Below are 21984 nucleotides of genomic sequence, written 5' to 3' on the forward strand. Positions count from 1 at the left end.
AGCCTTAGTTTCCTGTAATCATTAGAAGTAGTCAATAAATCTTGTTTTGATTCTCACATATACGAGTTTCTTGTGCTGTGTGTCAAATTACTGCCTTAAACGTAAAAGATCAAGTTACCTCTTGCTTATAATATAATAATTACAATAATAACAATAATCATAATAAAATATTGTTACTGTTGGCCACAGAATAATATTTTATCCAGAATTGGTAAAATACTCTAACCTCAATTTTCGCTGGACGAATAATTGATGGTGTGTTAAATATTAATTCTGAATCATTTACAGTGAATCATTTACAGTTGATTCAATTCTTATTCCCTGTAACAATTAAATTGAGCTAATAAATAGGCTAAGTCCTTACAATGAAATCAAATTTGGCCCTATTTGTTAGCGCATATTACAAGTCTTGTGCTGAACAATTAATCCATTAAAAGTTAATACACAGAAAAAAAAAAAGTTTGTCGCGGTAATCTTTAATCAAAATCTGAAAAGTTACTTCCAGTCTGGAATGCCGATCCAGAGCTCGAAATTAACTCCCAACTAACTCCCAGCTCATTCACAGCAGGCACATACTGTGCAGTAATTAGCAAATGTTTTGTAGAGAAATGAAAACGGGTCACACCTCAACAATTATTTGCACTCGCATAAATGCTCCCAAAAATATTTTGAGATCGCACAGATTATATTTCGGGTGCATATACAAAATGGTTGCAATTTCGAGCCTTGCATTCCTTCTCTGATGACGTCAGTTTGATAGCTTGGGTTGAAAACGCTTAAACCACTCCCCTCCAACCGTTAGTCTGCTATGAGTGAGAGATGGTGAGGAGAAGCACTAAAGTAAAATCCTGCCCTCTATTCAATATTCTGTTTCACTTGGAAATACTGTACGTCACAACATGGGAGAAAAGTCATTTGCAACTTCTGGTTCACAGGGACTTCTGATTGTTTAAGTGATCAGCCCTCGGTGGCCCTCAAAATGCGGTGCCCCAGGCAATTGCCAGCCCTATTGCGACCAGTGTTACCAACTGCTTTCAACTGAAAGTAGCTAAAACTGGTAACTAAATGTCACTAGATGACATCATAATGGCAAATTCTTTAATCTATATAAATATGAATGTAGATCAGTGGCCAAAATAAGAATCTATATAAGAAATAAGAAAAAAGTCCCAAAAGGGGCGGGGAAGTCACTAAATCTAGTGACAAAATCGCTAAATTGGCAACACTGATTACGACACCTCTGTGTGTTTGTATGTGCTTCATAACTGTGCAGACCAGGGGGCCTGTCGTAATAGCCAGCAGTGGGGCCCATCAAGTTGTGTCACTGATGCAACACAATTTTAATATACATCAAACTATGCTTTCTTTACAGAATCATGAACTCACACAAAGAGCCACAGAGCTTTGGATAAATAACCACCCATCAAAAGCTGTTCAACTCAACTCTCTGATAAATCTCTTCACAATTACACCAATTACTGTGTGTGTGTGTGTGTGTGTGTGTGTGTGTGTGTGTGTGTGTGTGTGTGTGTGTGTTTGTGTCAAGGTTATTATGGTTTTGCATTTTTCATTAGTTTTTATTTTTATTTCGTTTTGACTTTTTGTTTTCAAATTCAGTTTAGTTTTAATTAGTTTTTAAAGTGGGTTTGCTAGTTTAGTTTAGTTTTTATTTTTTGAAAATGCTTAGTTTTAGTTTAGTTTTTATTAGTTTTAGTGTTAGTTTTAGTCTTTTTTTGTAATTTGGGTTATTTGTCAGGGGCAAGATTCAAAAAGGTCAGAAAAAGTATTGTGTAATAATAACTCAACAAAAACATCATGCAATTTTAGAAAATATTCATTCAAAAATAAAACCAGTACATAAAATGTACATATGGGCACAAATATGTAAACAGTCTCAACACTCCGCAGTAAGTGCAAAATGTGTAAGTGACGTGTGCCAGTAAAAAACCTAAAGAGCCAACAGACTAAAGAAGACATACATGAACCGCATGTATTCAACCCATTTTTAAGCCACAACAAGACATTTCTGTCAGATTGTCAGGGAGCTCAATCTGACAAAAGAACATGACAAATAACAAAAAAAAAAAAAAAAAAAAAAAAAAACTTTAAATACAGCTTTTCAATTTTTTTTGTGTGTGTGTGACACCTTCAGAAAATTGCCAAAAAATCTACCAAAAATCTACACATCTTCTATACAGAATTCACACCCTATACAAATACCACAGCTGTACAATTTTCACACCCTATAACATTTACTAAATTTACAAAAGCCTACTCGTCTGGATTGAAGCAGCAAACATTCAGTGTAAAGGCCAATTCACACCGCACCGACAAACGCCAACAAACTCGTCTGTTGGAGTTTGTTGGATCGGTGTGATAACCCTGATACCCGGCGTTGGTCTGAGTCGGTTTTCACCAGACTGAACATGTTTAATCGGCGTTAGTTTGGTAGTCTGAGCATCCAACAAACGGCAACCAACTCTGACCTAATCTGACCTGACTACGAACCGTTGCCATGACGATGAGGCAAGTCCCCTGCAAAGACAGCTTGTTTGATCGCGCCCGCGCCTCACGCACACACAACAAAGCAGTGGAAATGTGACATTGCAGCTTCGTTATAAAAAATAAAATAGTTAAAAAAAATGAAAACATACAAAAGGTACAATAGTCCATAGTGCAATCCTTGCCATTCAGCAAGAGCACGTTAAGAGAGGTAACGTTAACCACCATGAGCAACGCAGGTTTACCTTCAGTGACACTAAAACTCTGTAAACTTGATTTTTTTTCTCACAGTAATTTTCATTTTGGGTGAACTATGCAAACACATTTGGATTGAAGCAGCAAACATTCAGTGTAAGAGTAAACAAATTACATTATTTAATATTTGAATCACAGCTTATATAGTGTTTTGACATCGACAACCCAAGTGCATTTTACCTCAAACTTGCGACTAGTTAACTTGCTATAGTAGCAATCGCTTCTCGCGTCGACATTAACACGCTGACAAAGTTATATTCAGAATTAAAAATATTTTTATACCACTTTTTAATGTGCGTTTGTGTAAAGGTGTTCACGAGATACCAACCTTTAGCGAACTTGCTTTCAAAGTCGAACACTTGTTCTCATGGAGACGCGGCGTGCACTGACGGGAGGGGCTGTGTGTGTGTGCGCGCGCGCGCGTGTATGTGAGAGACGCAGGGAAAGGAAATGCAGCTGAACGTTATTTGCTCTATGAAAGACATTGATAAAGACGAAAACTAAGGACATTTAATCTATAATTTTATTTTATTTTAGTTAGTTTTGCCAAACACACATTGCAGTTTTAGTTAGTTATCGTTTTTTTGTAATGCCTCGTTTTTATTTTATTTCAGTTAACGACAATGTTTTTTCCCACCTAGTTTTCGTTTTTTCGTTCGTTTTCGTTAACGATTATAACCTTGGTTTGTGTGTGTGTGTGTGTGTGTGTGTGTGTGTGTGTGTGTGTGTGTGTGTTTTAAAACAAAGCAAAATAAAATGTAAACAAATCTTTTTATATATATTTTATATGAAGATTGAAGCCTATTTGCTCTATTTTGATCGATAACAGACATTAGTATTTATATCTGAACGGTAAACCTTTATCACAGTACTTCTGTGATAATCTGAATATTTGTAGCACAGAAATAAAGATGCTGTGTGATTGTTTGTGCAGCTGTTAATACTGTAGCGAATTAACTCAAAGGGGAAATATTAATAATTATTCATAACTCAATATGATTTATTAATTATGATTAATTATGAATATGTAAATTGGTTAATCAGATTTACTGGATATAGCTACATTATAATTAACCTGTTGGAGTCAGAACCAAACATATATTGTGCACAATCTTTATTAACTAACTCACAAACACATAACTAAACTAACAAACACATAACATTCAACAAAGGTCACACACACATTCACACATTCATACACACACACTCTGTTGGACCGGAGGAGGTACTGTTAGTAGAACTATAGGAAAAGTCAAAGGCAATCTGGAAAGGACTCATCAGTTTCTTTTAGCAATAGCAAAGGTAAGTCTTACAAATCAATACTAAATCGCTGCTTAGCATTAAAATGTACGATACTTGCAAGATGCCTTTAGGCTGAGGAGCGTCGGATCTGCAGGTTGAGGATAAATCTTGAGGTTATCATCTGAAGTTGTTGCCAGTCTGTTGGGTGATGAGCACATGGCTGGGTGTTGTAGGCTGAGGATCCTACCAGCCTTGCAGGCCGGGCCTAAAGAGGCCAGCCGCAAGGAGACCTGTTCGGTCGTCCAGAAGCAAGGAAGAAGAGAGGGAGTGGCACAGTTCGCTGGGTTTTAACCTCTGGTCAAAGTCCAACCTCTTAGGAATGATGGGGGCCAATGAAGATGTTGTATTTCCGGGTGACACACACCCCCTTGTCAGGGCTTTTATGACCAAGTAAGATTAAACTGGCTGAGCTTTGAAGAAGAACCTTTAAAGCTTCTTGCAATACTTATGTCTTGTGCAGGTATGGACATACCGCATACACAAGCATTTAAATCTGCTCGATACGAACGCAGAGACACCAAACATGGCATAATTGAAGTTACCTTGCAGGTCATAACATTTAAAAATCATAAAACATGTAAATACAATGAGTACAATACAACAATAGTAATAATGGATACCATTTCCTGGGAATATGTATGTAGAGAATAGTCTGTCTATAAATTAATGCCGTAACGTCTGTGTTCTGTGTGGAAAATGCAGGGAAGATGCAGATTTTTGTGTGTCTCTTTTCTGCTCTCCATGTGGCATTTATGGGTGCAATAAAATTTGTAACTGAGAACTTCTCGGGGGATGGACGCCAGGCCCCAGAGTGAGCTTAAATCTATTGGTTAACTAACAAATAATTGTGTCTGATTTGTCTCAATCGTTACAATACTGACATGACAACTGCTCTCTCAAGACGAACTTTGAAGCAGATCAAGACGTAAGACGTAAGACGTAAGGAAACCATGAAACTGCCACACTGACGAGCTGATATGTTCTTTTTTATTCACAATCTCCTCGTCACCGGCAGGTACAGCACTCATGGTTAAGTTTTTATTTGTTCTGATTTCACGTGGCGATTGCGCACCTGAACTCCACAGCAACTTGTTTGCTGTCACTCATAGCGTGTTATTTAAGTGAAACTATATCAAGAGTTATATCGAACATTTTTTCTATCGTTATCGTACCGTCGATAAATATCGATACTGTTTTATCACCCAGGCCTAATACAAACATAATATCATATTTCTACTCCAATTCGGTTTTTTGAAATATAAACATTTAAATTGTGGCTGTCAAAACTGATGTATTCAAACATCCATTAAATATTGAAGAACATTAAATATTATAATGAATATGTATGTCACAGACACGTCAGGTTCCACCATCCACCATCCACCAACCACAGCGCACTCAATCACCTGAGTACTGATCACCGCCACCTGCACCTCATCATCACTGCAATCATCAGCACTATAAAGGACCCACACTCACACACAGTCTTTGTCCGGTCTCGTTTGCACTACAAACTTATGTATGCTTACCTTAAGGACTCCAAACGCCATACTTACCTGCTCCAGTCGTCTGCTCCATCTCCTTCTTCTCCTGTTCTCCTCGTGTGCCTACCTGCCTGTGTGTGTGAGTGTCTCCGCCATCATCCTCCAACGCCAATCTCCATCCGCATCTGGAAAACACCATAAGGACAGTATCACACTCTCTTCATCATTCAAGAACTGCTTAATCATCTCTCCATAACTATTTGCTCTGCTGTTTCTACAATAAACCTACCTGTGTTGCTTTTACGTCTGCCTCCGTGTCTCTATTGTAACAGAAGACCGGACCTTAACAACAATCAACAGCATGAGCACCAACGACCCTTTTCAAGAGCTCGTGGACGCATTGCGCCGAGCACTCACCCCACTGCCATCTTCACCGCCTTCCACCAACGCTGCAGCTTCCGCACCCACCATCACCGCTCCTTCTCCAGCGTTCACCGCCAGTCCCATGGCCAAACCGGCGCCCTACTCAGGATCGGCGGAGGAATGCAGCGGATTTCTTCTCCAATGCGAACTGGTCCTGGAGATGCAGCCGCACCTCTACCCTACCGACACGGCTAAAATTGCGTTCATCATCTCACAACTGCAAGGTAAGGCCCTCCAATGTGCGGATTCTCTGTGGACCCAGAAAGGCTCTGTGGTAAAATCATATCCGGCGTTCGTCTCTCACTTCCGTGAGGTCTTCGGAAAGCCTCTGACGGATTCATCGACTGGTGAGAAACTTTATAATCTAAAACAAGGAAATAACTCTGTTAACAAATATGCCTTGCAGTTCAGAACGCTAGCCGCCACCAGCAGATGGGATGAACAAGCCCTCATCACTACCTTTCGCCAAGGACTGGAGCCTAATGTGCGGCTGCATCTCTCTGCATACGAGGACTCCATAGGGCTCGAATGCTTCATCCAACTCGCCATCCGCGTGGGTTCTCGTATGCAGTCGTGTCTCCTCGAGCACCAGGGCCAGTCACTCTCCAACATCCTCCTCCGTCGGTCCGAAACCGTCAGCTCTCCAGAACCAGCCAGCGAACCCATGCAAATCGATCATTCACGTCTCACTACAACGGAAAGACAGAGAAGGCTGACCCTGAATTTATGCTTATATTGTGGATCTCCGGGGCATGTCATCTCCACATGCCCAACCTGTCCTCCTCGGCCCGTGGTGAGTGCAATAATTCCCTCCATTCAAAAAATGAAACCACTCACTACTATTGTAAACCTTACTGCTGCAAATGCCTCTGTTCCAGTGGTGGCGCTCCTCGACTCAGGGTCTGCAGGAAACTTCATCTCCGGCGCCCTCTGTCGACAACTCAAGCTCAAGATCTCCCCGTCTCCGATTAACTATCAAATCCACTCCATCACGGGCAAACCCCTGAGCCGTAAGACAATCCGTCACTGTGTGGGACCACTTCAACTTCGTGTGGGTATTCTTCATACGGAAAACATCCATCTGCTGGTTCTGGAAGAGTCCACCACTGACGTGGTTCTAGGGCGCCCATGGCATGAGCAACACAGTCCCACCTTCTCCTGGCGCACGGGCGAAGTCCTGAAGTGGGGCGATCACCGTTTCCTCGACTGCTTCCCAGCACTTCCTGTTCCGAACTCTCCACTCTCCAAGACTCTCTCCATCAACGCCACGTCCATCGAAAGTCCTGTAGAGAAGCGCTCCGTGGATGTTCCTCCGGACTACGCCCCCTTCAGTGACGTCTTCTGCCCGCAACGCGCCTCCAAGCTTCCTCCACACCGGCCATGGGACTGTGCCATCGATCTGTTACCGGGTGAGCCAGTGCCCAGGGGACGCATCTACCCCCTGTCTTTACTGGAGGAGAAGGCCATGGAGGAATACATCAAAGAGGCCCTTAGTCAAGGTTACATCCGCCCGTCTACTTCCCCTGCTGCTTCAAGTTTCTTCTTTGTGGCTAAGAAGGACGGAGGCTTGCGGCCCTGCATCGATTACCGTGCCCTAAACAAGATTACAGTCAAGTTCTGCTACCCACTTCCCCTCGTCCCAGCGGCCCTGGAACATCTCCGCGGTGCCACTGTGTTCACTAAGTTGGACCTCCGCAGCGCGTATAACCTCATCCAGATACGTGAGGGGGACGAGTGGAAGACCGCCTTCGTCACGCCCACCGGCCACTACGAATACCTCGTGATGCCGTATGGCCTGGTCAACGCCCCCTCCGTATTCCAGGATTTCATACACGAGGTGCTCCGGGAGTTTCTCCACAAGTTCGTGCTGGTGTATATAGACGACATCCTCATCTACTCCCGTAGCTTGGCCGAACATCGCCACCACGTTGCGGAGGTCCTCCAACGCTTACGGAAATTCCATCTCTTCCTCAAAGCTGAAAAGTGCTCCTTCCACCAGCCTTCTGTCCAGTTCCTGGGATACGTGATTGACCACAGTGGCATCCGGATGGACGAGGGGAAGGTCTCCGCTATCCAGACCTGGCCCACTCCAACAACCATCAAAGAACTCCAGCGCTTCCTCGGATTCTCCAATTTCTACCGTCGCTTCATCAAAGATTACAGTACCATTGTCAGTCCACTCACCAACCTGCTCCGTCACCAGCCCAAGTCTCTGTCCTGGTCCCCACAAGCCACCAACGCCTTTGAGACCCTCAAGAGAGTCTTCACCACCGGTCCCCTCCTCGTCCACCCTAACCCTGATTTACCTTTCGTCGTGGAGGTGGACGCCTCCACCACCGGAGTGGGAGCGGTCCTCTCACAGCAGCAGGGGACGCCAAGTAGACTCCATCCATGTGCCTTCTTCTCCGGCAAGCTCAACCCGGCGGAGGTCAACTACGACATCGGTGACCGTGAGCTCCTGGCCGTCAAGCTTGCCCTAGAGGAATGGAGGCATTGGTTTGAGGGGGCTAATCATCCATTCCAAGTTCTCACTGATCATAAGAACCTTGAGTATCTAAAGGCTGCCAAAAGACTCAACCCTCGCCAAGCTCGCTGGGCCATGTTCTTCTCAAGATTTAATTTCTCCATATCCTACCTCCCTGGTTCCAAAAATACTAAAGCTGATGCCCTGTCTCGTCTCCATGCCCCAGAAGAAAAGCCGGAAGCTCCAGAAACCATCCTCCCAGAGTCAATCTTCGTAAACCCCATCCAGTGGTCAGAAGAAACCGTACCCTCCTCCAATGCCTCCTCACGCACTCAGCCATGTTGCCCTCAAGGCTTGCAATACGTCACACGGGCACGTCGCACTCCACTTCTGCACAACGCTCACTCTTCACTTGGCACTGGCCACCCGGGGGTCAATGAGACCCTCTCGTTGCTCAAACAACGCTTCTGGTGGCCCAACATGGCCAACGACGTCAGAAGGTACGTGCAGGGCTGCAGGGAGTGCGCCATCTCCAAGAGCCCACGCCATCTTTCCACCGGCAAGCTCAATCCTCTGCCCGTTCCTGAGAGACCCTGGTCACACCAGGGAGTGGACTTCGTCACCGATCTCCCCGAGTCTGATGGTCACACCTGCATCCTGGTAGTTGTAGATCGCTTCTCAAAATCCTGCCGTCTGATCCCCCTGGAGGGTCTACCTACCGCCATGACCACTGCAGAACTGATGTTCAACCATGTCTTTCGTCATTATGGAATACCCGAGGACATCGTCTCCGACAGAGGGCCCCAATTTGTCTCCCACATTTGGAAGGCGTTCTTCTCCCTCCTGGGTGTGACCGTCAGCCTGTCATCCGGATACCATCCTCAGTCGAACGGGCAGACGGAACGGAAGATCCAGGAGATAGGCCGCTTCCTGCGTACCTTCTGTCACGGCCACCAGAACTCCTGGAACCAGTACCTGGGTTGGGCCGAGTACGCACAAAACTCCCTCCGTCAAGCCACAACTGGATTAACACCGTTTCAGTGCGTACTCTGCTACCAACCCCCACTGTTCCCCTGGGATGGGGAACCCTCCAACGTTCCGGCAGTCGACTACTGGTTCCGGGAGAGCGAGAGGGTTTGGGACTCGGCTCACCACCAACTGCAGAGAGCCCTGCGCAGACGCAAGATGACAGCCGACCTTCGGCACTCCAACGCTCCAGTCTACCAACCGGGGCAGAAGGTCTGGCTGTCCACCAGGGACCTCAGGATGCGTCTGCCCTGCAAGAAGCTGAGTCCCTGCTTCATTGGCCCGTTCACCATCATCCGACAGATCAACCCCATCACTTATCGTCTCCAACTCCCTGCACAGTACAGTAGAATTCATCCCACATTCCACGTTTCACTGCTAAAGCCTCACCACCCTTCTGTTCTTCCCTCCACAGAACCTGACGTGGCAGCCGTCGAGCCCCCCCTTCCACTCATCCTGGATGATGGCACTGCATACGTGGTTCACGAGATTCTGGATTCCCGGCTCCGTGGTGGTCAATTGAAGTACCTGGTTGACTGGGAAGGCTACGGCCCCGAGGAACGCTCATGGGTCCCCAAGAATGATATCCTTGATCCTAATCTGTTACAGACTTTCCACACCAACCACCCGGACAGACCTGCCCCATGCCCTAGAGGACGACCACCACGACGTCGGGGTCCTCGGCCCTCAGGAGCGGGCCGTGGGAGGGGGGGTACTGTCACAGACACGTCAGTTTCCACCATCCACCAACCACAGCGCACTCAATCACCTGAGTACTGATCACCGCCACCTGCACCTCATCATCACTGCAATCATCAGCACTATAAAGGACCCACACTCACACACAGTCTTTGTCCGGTCTCGTTTGCACTACAAACTTATGTATGCTTACCTTAAGGACTCCAAACGCCATACTTACCTGCTCCAGTCGTCTGCTCCATCTCTTTCGTCTCCTGTTCTCCTCGTATGCCTACCTGCCTGGGTGTGTGAGTGTCTCCGCCATCATCCTCCAACGCCAATCTCCATCCGCATCTGGAAAACACCATAAGGACAGTATCACACTCTCTTCATCATTCAAGAACTGCTTAATCATCTCTCCATAACCATTTGCTCTGCTGTTTCTACAATAAACCTACCTGTGTTGCTTTTACGTCTGCCTCCGTGTCTCTGTTGTAACAATGTAATGGTGCATAGCTATATTTATCAGAATGTTGCTCTCTAGAGTTAATTTTTCTAGCTGACTAACGAGTTTATGGTCACTGAATATGTTTTTCTGAGGTAAATGTGACGTTACGTGACATTGTTTACAAGCTGTTTTATTGACGTCTTTCCATGGTTGAAACACTGATTGAGCGATTACATGTGACATGATACGGATTTCGGTAAGTTGTACTGTATCTTTTAACATACCTTCAGATGTTTATTCATGTTTATTTCACATTGTAACTGGAATTAAAGCGGAGGAGAGGATAAGTTCACATGCACTCCGAGCTGCCGCTTCTCTTTTTAACCGAGGCGCTACAGCGATCTGCCACATTAAAGGGGTGGTTCATTATGATTATAATTTTAACTTTAGTTAGTGTGTAATGTTGCTGTTTGAGCATAAATAACATCTCCAAAGTTACGATGCTCAAAGTTCAATGTAAGGGGTGATATTTTCTTTTACAGAACTCTCTGTTTAAGGACTACAACAAACAGTTGGTAAGGGCTACAATAAGCTTCTTCCCGGGTTGGTGACATTACTAACCCTGCCCCCGAGAACACACAACAAAGGGGCCGAGGCCATGTTATTGCAATACAGTAAGTAACACAAATGCAATAGCATGTCATAAAAGCAAGATGCCAACATAAGTTATAACTGTAATTAAACTAAACTACACCTGTTCTATCTTCATGCAGCATATATTCTCTAGCTCTGTAGGCATCTTACAACAGTTCCCACATGAGTGATTTATAGATCATCATGACAGAATATGAGGTATATGAGGTCATCGGCGCTGCTAACACTGTGCTAACACGAGCTCTTGAAACCCTGGGGACACTCTGGGGACATCAGAGACTTATTTTACATCTTGTAAAAATGGTATTATATGACCCCTTTAAACAGCGCCAAAACGGTATTTATTTTTTGAATAAGATGGACGTCATTTGAAATCTGAGACTTCATATCCAAAGTAACAAAGCACAAAGATTATTGCGATTTATTGGATGGGAGGCACGCTACATGTTCTGTTCTTTCATCAACTGAAAACAGGATAGATTAATCGATTCTTTGGATTTAAGAATCGATATCAGTTCGTAAAAATGAGAATCGGTTAAAATCGATTAAAATTTACCCAGCCCTAATTTATATTATATACTATATAAGCTGATAGTGGATCACTGATTTCTTGACATCCAAAATGGAGTTATTCAATATTTAGATTCATGAGTTCACACTTACAAATAATTCAGGTAAATTAATTGGTAAACGTATTTGACGTGCTGTCCGGGGAGAGGGCTCCGAGCTCGGTAATCGGCCCGAACACAGAGTACCCCCCCAAAAATGCAAAAGTTAGCTACGGACAGCAGCCGGGAACTACAACTGTAACACCCCAAAAAATATAAAAATAAGGCTGATGTTTGCAAGGAGAAAGCCGTCTTGCGGCATCCGATGGGAGTTCAATACTCACTGCGGTCGGACGGGTAAGCCCCGCTGACGGTTGGGAGGACGTTAAGTAATTTTAGATTGGGGGCTTTTGCGGCATCCGACGGGAGTTCAATACTCACTGCGATCGGACAGGTAAGCCCCACAAGAGGGTCTAGCGAGTTGGTTTAACTGATAAGGGTTTGGTGTGCTTTTTGATGTGGAAGAGTTAGATCTGATGTAGCTTTTGCAAGCTTCGGATGACCAACGACCGAGAGCTTGAATATGTTGCTGGGAGAGACCTTTTTGGGCCAGAAGAATTGAGCTCCTGCGTGAGTCGAGGCGACATCGCTGCACTGGCAATGAAATCATTCCCATTTTATTGGAATGATGGTATTAGTGGAGTTCGATATGGCTTGTGGGTATGTGTGAGAAAATGAGCTGGAGCTGAAAACCTAGCTGATAAGCATTTGTTAGGCTTCTTTAATGTGGAAAAAGTTTGATGTAGTTCTTAAAAGCTTCTTATGACCAGTGACCAAGTGTTTGAATCTGATGCTGGGAAAGGCCTTATTGAGCAGCTGTGGTTGCTGCTCCTGACTGGAAAAGTGGCCTGCTGGGAGCTTGGAGGTTCTTAATGCTGTTTAAATGATATAAATAAAGTAATGTTGAGAAGAGAAAATCAGGAAAGGCAGGCTGGAGGAATGGCTGGGCAGAGGCAGCCTCATGCTTGGGCTGGCCCCTGGAACCTAGGGAGAAACGAGGAGGATAGAAAAGAGGGAAGCTGGGGAAGAGAATAAGGCATCTGGGCACGCACCACTAGTGGAGGTAGCCTCACACTCGGGTCAGTCACTGGAGCCTGGGGAGGAACAAGAAGTGTAGAAAAGAGGGAAGCTGGGAGTAAAATAAGGCATCTGGGCCTGCGCCGCTAGCGGAGGCAGCCTCACGCTTGGGTCAGTCGCTGGAGCCTGGGGAGGAACAAGAAGTGCAGAAAAGAGGGAAACTGGAGAGTAAAATAAGGCATCTGGGCCTGCGCCACTAGCGGAGGCAGCCTCACGCTAAGGTCCGTGGTTGAGCTGTAGACCAAAGACAAAAAGAGAGTTTGAGACTGATGACTGGGCCTGCGCCATTAGCGGAGGCATCCTCACGCTAATACAGGCCACAGACAATGGATAGGGTAAGAGACGGTGGGATGAAATGGCTGAAACAGCGGAGCTTGCTCTGCTAGCGGAGGCATCCTCACGCTAGGAGGGAAGGCATTCGCTAAGCATTGCTATATGTGGTGTGGCACCTGGGAAACTGCGGTGTGTGGCTATGTGGAGGGGGGAGGAGAGTGGTAATCTGGGGCCCAGCCCAGGCCCGCTGCTGCTGTGGCCTGACGCCTGTCTTCTAGTGCATGAATCGAAGAAACAAGAGAGAGGAGATGCAAGATGAAAAAGCGGCCTGCTGGATTATACGTATCATGAAGATAGCTGAGCAAAGATAGCAGTTCCTGTTTAGAACAGTTTGGACCATCTATGAAGATGGAAACAAATAAAAAATATCCTATTGGTTCCTTATGTGGTGAGGCCTAAAAATAAACTGTATTTAAGTTAAAGCCCATAAATTCAGGTCGAGTTCAGCGAAACTGTGGAGGGCTGAGAAATTGATTATTCATTTTTATTAATAAGCCTAAAATGCTTTATAACCTGCATATATTCACCTCTGGCACGATTGTTTGATACCATACTGTCGTTTACAGTTTGGACTGTCATTGTTTGATGTTGAATGATCAAACAGCAAAGTACAGAGTCAGACTGATTTAGATGATCGTTTGGTCTTTTAACTGTTGCTGGTTTGAGTAATATGCACCTTCACTTAGTAAAGATCAAGAGAGACTAGCTTGTAAAAAGAGAGCTTTGCATAATAAAAATGTGCAACTTGGATTTATTCAATTCTGTTCAACAAGCACTAAATTTACCATGAACACACTGCTTGTATGATTTTATTTATTTAATTAATTTATAAATGTATTTATTTATTATGTTTAGTTCTATTTTCCCATACTTATCCAGACCTGGTACTCAAATTACTCAAATCAAATACCATGCTTTATCAAACTGTGTAGGAACATACAACATAACAGTTTATTCACTGGTTATTTGTCTATGGTTCGTTACGTTACTTACATATTTTGGCTAGTTATAAATATAGATGAACATACAGATGAATAGGAACGGTAGAATTTATTTGAATGCATCAGCAAAAGAACGAGTTTAAGAATTTGTCCTACCAGTCTGTGCTGTGTCTCTTTACCAATAGTGCAGCTGTGGGTTGAAGTTACAGAAATGCATACAATTACTTTAAGTTTCCAAGCGATTTGTTGATAAATCGCAGGACAGCGATGACAATAAGTTCCGAGTTTAGTAGTGATTCTGCGTGCGAACTGAACGTGATATGAGCTACGTTTGCATGTTTAACCACAAGGAAGCGGCACGGTAATTTAGAACGGCAATTCACAGAAACAATTCCCCCGATCAACACTGATCCAGATGGAATGACTGTGAAAATTCAGGAAAGAAGACGAGAAGGATTTAAACTGTGCTTCCTGCGGGGTTGAGCCGATGGGGTGGAGAGTGTGAGCTGGCTGGGAACTGGATCTGCGCTGCGGTGCGGCTTGCTGAAGGCCTGCTGCGGCAGCCTTGCACTGGAAGAAGGCCCGTTCCTTTGCGGGAAGAGGCGGTATTGCCTGAGACTCGAGCTTGGTGCTCGGCTGCCTTATTGTCCATTTCTCTATGACAGTAATGACTGAATGGGCCGGAGTAGGGAAATACACAGAAGGAGATCGCAGATGATTTGGACGTGGTGACAGGCCTCGGCGTTTTGGCATGCACGGACCCGTTTGTTTGGGCGGCCCGCCGAAATAATGCCGTTGGATTGGAGAAAAATCGTTCCTAAGGCCAGAGGATTGTGGCAAAGATTCCTCGTGAATGAAAGATTCTTCATCGGACGTGACTTCGGACATGTTGGGAACTTAGGGCGGGACCAAATGCTGGAAACTGTCGAGGATCCTTGGGTGAGTTTGACTGTGATTATATATAGGCCTGAACTCATGCTGATTGGGTAGATATGTTGATTACAGATTGTTGACAGCTGGTTGAGATGACGTAATGAGATGACATAATGATTGTGTAGCTTATTTGACTTGTTCCTCCCGAACTACGTTAATAAAACATAATTTAGTGTTCAAGCCATGTCATATTACCGTAATTATGAGATGACAACCCATGATGTTCAACTCAGAGCTGTTCAAGTCCTCAGACTTGGAATTATGTGTTTCTATGGCAACACTATGACAAAATGAATCTGTGTACTTTGAGTAATCACTATAAAAAACACAATACAACAAGTTACTGTCATTATACAAATTACTTATTAATAAACCTATAGTTTATTTATCAGGATGTTAGATGCAGTAGTTATCCAATTCTGTGCAAGCTACATGAAACTGTATAATATTTATTTTATTTATTTAATAATCAGCTTATCTTGAATTATTAAAACATTAATAATAGTCAATAATAATAGTGTTTGCCGCTGCAGCAGTCAGGTGGATCTAATCTAAGTCAGAGTTTAAAAGTTGTAATTACAGGTTATATGTGGATGTAAATGCTTTTTACAACTCTGAATCTCATAATTAAATTAGTTCCAACATGATGTGAATGGACCTAACCCTAACCCTATGACTGATAATGTTTCCTACATGCTATAGTTGAATGATCCTCTGCAGACGTCTCAGGGTGGGATAATATGGATAATGGACATATAGTTCAGCATGATTTACATTAGCAGAACATGTTCCTTACGTAGGTCAACATTCTAGATCATCATGTTCATACTCACTCAGGGTCAGAGGTCACTGCTCCATCACTGAGACCAGGAGGGTTTCCCATGGACCAGTCACTCTTCATAGACACACAGCTGGGTTCTGGAGATGCTGCTTTATGTGTCTGAACATCATTCTCCTCCTCTCTCTTCTCACAGAGACTCATTTTACCACCAGTGCTGCAGAAAAAGACAATAATATGCAACTAAATTAACTTCTTTAGACATACAAGAGGGATAATAAAAAACGAAAGCTCTTACGCCTTATTGAAAAAAGTCAGTAGCACGCAAAAGTATTTTAAAAATATCATACAATACTTTGAGGAAACCATTAAAAATATTAGTCTTGTTTTATTTGTTATATGCCATTTCCATGACTTTCCAAAAGAGAGACACACGGGAACTGTTCAATTTAACATAAAAAACTGATAAGGTACTGATTTTAGTTGGTCTAAATTAAGTAGGTTAGGAACACAAATTCGCTTATATAGGGTCAGAGGCTAATCTATATTAAGTGGGGGATCCACTTAAAAAGTTCAAGTGATCACGCCAGCGCCTTACTCATGCTGTAAGCAAGCGCGCTATACTTTAGCTCCCACACTCCACACAAACACTTGGATATGCGCCTAATAATAGCACATATTTATGTTAATGTTAGAACGAGCGATCGTGTCAGATGGATAAGTTCTCTTCATGTTTAACAAACCAAATCATGTATTTTCTACAGTTCCGTGAGTAAGCATTGCGCCAATTTGAAAAAGGCAGCTGAGGCGAGGCAGCAAAAGCAACCAGTGCAATGAGAGAGGGGGCCACGCTAAGGGGGACGCAGAGATGTTGCTGCGTGTTTATATTAAAGTCATCATGAAATCAAATTTGGCCCTATTTGTTAGCGCATATTACAAGTCTTGTGCTGAACAATTAATCCATTAAAAGTTAATACACAGAAAAAAAATAGTTTGTCATGGTAATCTTTAATCAAAATCTGAAAAGTTACTTCCAGTCTGGAATGCCGATCCAGAGCTCGAAATTAACTCCCAACTAACTCCCAGCTCATTCACAGCAGGCACATACTGTGCAGTAATTAACGAATGTTTTGTAGAGAAATGAAAACGGGTCACACCTCAACAATTATTTGCACTCGCACAAATGCTCCCAAATATATTTTGAGATCGCACAGATTATATTTCGGGTGCATATACAAAATGGTCGCAATTTCGAGCCTTGCATTCCTTCTCTGATGACGTCAGTTTGATAGCTTGGGTTGAAAACGCTTAAACCACTCCCCTCCAACCGTTAGTCTGCTATGAGTGAGAGATGGTGAGGAGAAGCGCTAAAGTAAAATCCTGCCCTCTATTCAATATTCTGTTTCACTTGGAAATACGTCACAACATGGGAGAAAAGTCATTTGCAACTTCCGGTTCACAGGGACTTCTGATTGTTTAAGTGATCAGCCCTCGGGGGCCCTCAAAATGCGGTGCCCCAGGCAATTGCCAGCCCTATTGCGACCAGTGTTACCAACTGCTTTCAACTGAAAGTAGCTAAAACTGGTAACTAAATGTCACTAGATGACATCATAATGGCAAATTCTTTAATCTATATAAATATGAATGTAGATCAGTGGCCAAAATAAGAATCTAGATAAGGTTTGTACAAGAAGTTGCTAGATTTGTCCCTAAACTTTTGAAAAAAGTCTCAAAAGGGGCGGGGAAGACACTAAATCTAGTGACAAAATCGCTAAATTGGCAACACTGATTGTGACACCTCTGTGTGTTTGTATGTGCTTCATAACTGTGCAGACCAGGGCGCCTGTCGTAATAGCCAGCACTGGGGCCCATCAAGTTATGCCACTGATGCAACACAATATATATTTTAATATACAACAAACTATGCTTTCCTTACAGAATCATGAACTCACACAAAGAGCCACAGAGCTTTTGATAAATAACCACCCATCAAAAGCTGTTCAACTCAACTCTCTGATAAATCTCTTCACAATTACACCAATTACTGCGTGTGTGTGTGTGTGTGTGTTTTAAAACAAAGCAAAATAAAATGTAAACAAATCTTTTTTATATATTTTATATGAAGATTAAATAAATAAGTGTTAAAGAAACTTAGAGCTGCACAATTCTGGATAAATTGAGAAACGTTTTTGTTTGTTTTACACCGAGATCACAATTCTGAATGACTACTAAACTAATTAAAGTAATTTACTAGAGGTTCTGACAAAATACTAATTGCTGCAGTCTATTTTAAAATTTTAAATATATTTGAATTAATTATTTTAAAAACATCTGTTTGGATGTATGATTCAATGACACACCAATAAATACTCTTGTTTCATTACTGGATGAATCAGTGTATTTGAAAGAATCTGTTGAATGAAGATTGTAATCGATAAATGCGTCATTTTCAGCGCATTCAAGTTTCTTTCAAAAGCTGATTTGCTCTATTTTGATCGATAACAGACATTAGTATTTATATCTGAACGGTAAACTTTTATCTCAGTACTTCTGTGATAATCTGAATTTTTGTAGCACAGAAATAAAGATGCTGTGTGATTGTTTGTGCAGCTGTTAATACCGACATGACAACTGCTCTCTCAAAACGAACTTTGAAGCAGATCAACTGTAAGACGTAAGGAAACCATGAAACTGCCACACTGACGAGCTGATATGTTCTTTTTTATTCACAATCTCCTCATCACCGGCAGGTACAGCACTCATGGTTAAGTTTTTATTTGTTCTGATTTCACGTGGCGATTGCGCAACTGAGCTCCACAGCAACTTGTTTGCTGTCACTCATAGCACGTTATTTAAGTAAAACTATATCGAGAGTTATAACGTTACCGTACCGTCGATAAAAATCGATACCGTTTTATCACCCAGGCCTAATACAAACATAATATCATATTTCTACTCCAAATCGGTTTTTTGAAATATAAACATTTAAATTGCGGCTGTCAAAATTGATGTATTCAAACATGCATTAAATATTGAAGAACATTAAATATTATAATGAATATGTAATGGTGCATAGCTATATTTATCAGAATGTTGCTCTCTAGAGTTCATTTTTCTAGCTGACTAACGAGTTTATGGTCACTGAATATGTTTTTCTGAGGTAAATGTGACGTTACGTGACATTGTTTACAAGCTGTTTTATTGACGTCTTTCCATGGTTGAAACACTGATTGAGCGATTACACGAGACATGATACGGATTTCGGTAAGTTGTACTGTATCTTTTAATATACCTTCAGATGTTTATTCTTGTTTATTTCACATTGTAACTGGAATTAAAGCGAGGAGAGGATAAGTTCACATGCACTCCGAGCTGCCGCTGCTCTTTTTAACTGAGGCGCTACAGCGATCTGTCACATTAAAGGGGTGGTTCATTATGATTATAATTTTAACTTTAGTTAGTGTGTAATGTTGCTGTTTGACCATAAACAACATCTCCAAAGTTACGATGCTCAAAGTTCAATGTAAGGGGTGATATTTTCTTTTACAGAACTCTCTGTTTAAGGACTACAATAAGCTTCTTCCCGGGTTGGTGACATTACTAACCCCGCCCCCGAGAACACACAACAAAGGGGCAGAGGCCATGTTATTGCAATACAGTAAGTAACACAAATGCAATAGCATGTCATAAAAGCAAGATGCAAACAAGTTATAACTGTAATTAAACTAAACTACACCTGTTCTATCTTCATGCAGCATATATTCTCTAGCTCTGTAGGCATCTTACAACAGTTCCCATATGAGCGATTTATTCATTCATCATGACAGAATATGAGGTATATGAGGTAATCGGCGCTGCTAACACTGTGCTGACACGAGCTCTTGAAACCATGGGGACATCAGAGACTTATTTTACATCTTGTAAAAATGGCATTATATGACCCCTTTAAACAGCGCCAAAACTTGTATTTATTTTTTGAATAAGATGGACGTCATTTGAAATCTGAGACTTCATATCCAAAGTAACAAAGCACAAAGATTATTGCGATTTATTGGATGGGAGGCACGCTACATGTTCTGTTCTTTCATTAACTGAAAACAGTATAGATTAATCGATTCTTTGGATTTAAGAATCGATATCGGTTCGTAAAAATGAGAATCTATTAAAATCGAGAAATCAATATTTTTTACCCAGCCCTAATTTATATTAGTTATTCAATATTTAGTTTAGTGTTCAAGCCATGTCATATTACCGTAATTATGAGATGACAACCCATGATGTTCAACTCGGAGCTGTTCAAGTCCTCAGACTTGGAATTATGTGTTTCTATGGCAAAATGAATCTGTGTACTTTGAGTAATTACTATAAAAAACACAATACAACAAGTTACTGTCATTATACAAATTACTTATTAATAAACCTATAGTTTATTTATCAGGATGTTAGATACAGCAGTTATCCAATTCTGTGCAAGCTACATGAAACTGTATAATATTTATTTTATTTATTTAATAATCAGCTTATCTTGAATTATTAATACATTAATAATAGTCAATAATAATAGTGTTTGCCGCTGCAGCAGTCAGGTGGATCTAATCTAATTCAGAGCTTAAAAGTTGTAATTACAGGTTATGTGGATGTAAATGCTTTTTACAACTCTGAATCTCATAATTAAATTAGTTCCAACATGATGTGAATGGACCTAACCCTAACCCTATGACTGATAATGTTTCCTACATGCTATAGTTGAATGATCCACTGCAGACGTCTCAGGGTGGGATAATATGGATAATGGACATATAGTTCGGCATGATTTACATTAGCAGAACATGTTCCTTACGTAGGTCAACATTCTAGATCATCATGTTCATACTCACTCAGGGTCAGAGGTCACTGCTCCATCACTGAGACCAGGAGGGTTTCCCATGGACCAGTCACTCTTCATAGACACACAGCTGGGTTCTGGAGATGCTGCTTTATGTGTCTGAACATCATTCTCCTCCTCTCTCTTCTCACAGAGACTCATTTTACCACCAGTGCTGCAGAAAAAGACAATAATATGCAACTAAATTAACTTCTTTAGACATACAAGAGGGATAATAAAAAACGAAAGCTCTTAGGCCTTATTGAAAAAAGTCAGTAGCACGCAAAAGTATTTTAAAAATATCAATACTTTGAGGAAACCATTAAAAATATTAGTCTTGTTTTATTTGTTATATGTCATTTCCATGACTTTCCAAAAGAGAGACACACGGGAACTGTTCAATTTAACATAAAAAACTGATAAGGTACTGATTTTAGTTGGTCTAAATTAGGTAGGTTAGGAACACAAATTCGCTTATATAGGGTCAGAGGCTAATCTATATTAAGTGGGGGATCCACTTAAAAAATTCAAGTGATCACGCCAGCGCCTTACTCATGCTGTAAGCAAGCGCGCTTTACTTTAGCTCCAACACTCCACACAAACACTTGGATATGCGCCTAATAATAGCACACATTTAGGTTAATGTTAGAACGAGCGATCGTGTCAGATGGATAAGTTCTCTTCATGTTTAACAAACCAAATCATGTATTGATTACAATCATTGTGTCATTTTTGTTTTATGTTTAATTGTCTATCTGTGTTGTTTGTTTTGTGTAATGGTGGCAAATGAGTTTCCCCTTACAGGGATTAATAAAGTTTTCTATCTAATCTAATCTAATCTAATCTAATTTTCTACAGTACCGTGAGTAAGCGCTGCAACAGTTTGAAAGAGGCGGCCAAGGCGAGGCAGCAAAAGCATAACCAGCACAACGAGGAAGGGGGCCACACTAAGGGGGACGCAGAGATGTTGCTGTGTGTTTATATTAACATTTCTGACTGTTTAAGTGATCAGCCAATTGCCTGCCCTATTGCTACGCCTCTCGATCACTGATTGCACACTGTATTATGTGAACAGATGCATTTCAGTACATTCAAGTCTGTACACATACTATACACTGTGAATCATGTAAAGTTTTTTTTTCTGTAATGTTTTTTTTTCATGGGTGCTTTGGTGTGCATAAATGTATTATTTAATAGAATTATATGGATTTGGT

The 21984-nt window shown here is 42.1% G+C and overlaps 1 pseudogene; it reads right to left on the reverse strand.

Annotated features, from left to right (window-relative positions):
* LOC125269297 overlaps window positions 1-21984 on the reverse strand; it is a 49738-nt pseudogene that overhangs the window by 25030 nt on the left and 2724 nt on the right.

The sequence above is a fragment of the Megalobrama amblycephala genome, linkage group LG5 (assembly GCF_018812025.1).
Source record: "Megalobrama amblycephala isolate DHTTF-2021 linkage group LG5, ASM1881202v1, whole genome shotgun sequence".
Lineage (NCBI taxonomy): Eukaryota > Metazoa > Chordata > Actinopteri > Cypriniformes > Xenocyprididae > Megalobrama > Megalobrama amblycephala.